The sequence below is a fragment of the Mustela erminea genome, chromosome 7, assembly GCF_009829155.1.
Source record: "Mustela erminea isolate mMusErm1 chromosome 7, mMusErm1.Pri, whole genome shotgun sequence".
NCBI lineage: Eukaryota > Metazoa > Chordata > Mammalia > Carnivora > Mustelidae > Mustela > Mustela erminea.
This window is the reverse complement of record NC_045620.1, coordinates 73,064,869-73,065,526: the sequence shown is the minus strand read 5'-3', so window position 1 is coordinate 73,065,526 and position 658 is coordinate 73,064,869. Positions and strand designations below refer to the sequence as shown.

The window sequence follows — 658 nt, the reverse complement described above, 5'->3', positions numbered from 1 at the left end:
TTTTTATTAGAAAATTTAATCTACTTATGTTTAAGCAATTATTAATAGGGAAGGACTTATTATTACAGTTTTGTATCTGCCTTCTAGTTCTTTTTTTGTCCCTTTTGTCCTCTCTTTATTTCCTTGTAAATCATTCAATTTTTCTAGGACATATTTTGATCTCTTCCCCCTCCCCCTACTTTTTTGTATCTCCTATAGGTATTTCACTACCATATGACTTATAAAACTTCTTATAGTTATAATGGTCTACTCTAAACTGATAAACAACTTCAATTGCATGTAAAACTCTAGACTTTTCCTTCTACCTCTACACATTTTAGGTTATTGATGCCACACTTTATGTCTTTTTATATTTTTAATTAGCAATAATCGCGCCTCGGATAAACCTCATTGGCTACGATACTGCCACTGCGCAAAGCTATATATTTTAAAAAATATTTTACTTATTTGTTTGAAAAAGAGTAAGAGAGAACATGGGGGGAGGGGCAGATACTCTACTGAGCAGGGAAGCATGACAAAGGGCTCTATTCCCGGACCCTGGGATGACCTGAGCTGAAGGCAGAGGCTTAACCACTGAGCAACCCAGTTGTCCCTAACATATTTTCTATAATAATAGCTATTTTAGTACTTTTGTATTTTAACTCTTATGGTTGACTTA

The 658-nt window shown here is 34.2% G+C and overlaps 1 pseudogene; it reads right to left on the bottom strand.

Moving 5' to 3' along the window:
- Nucleotides 1-234: 234 nt before the first annotated feature.
- Nucleotides 235-420, bottom strand: LOC116596600 (annotated as a pseudogene).
- Nucleotides 421-658: the final 238 nt, after the last annotated feature.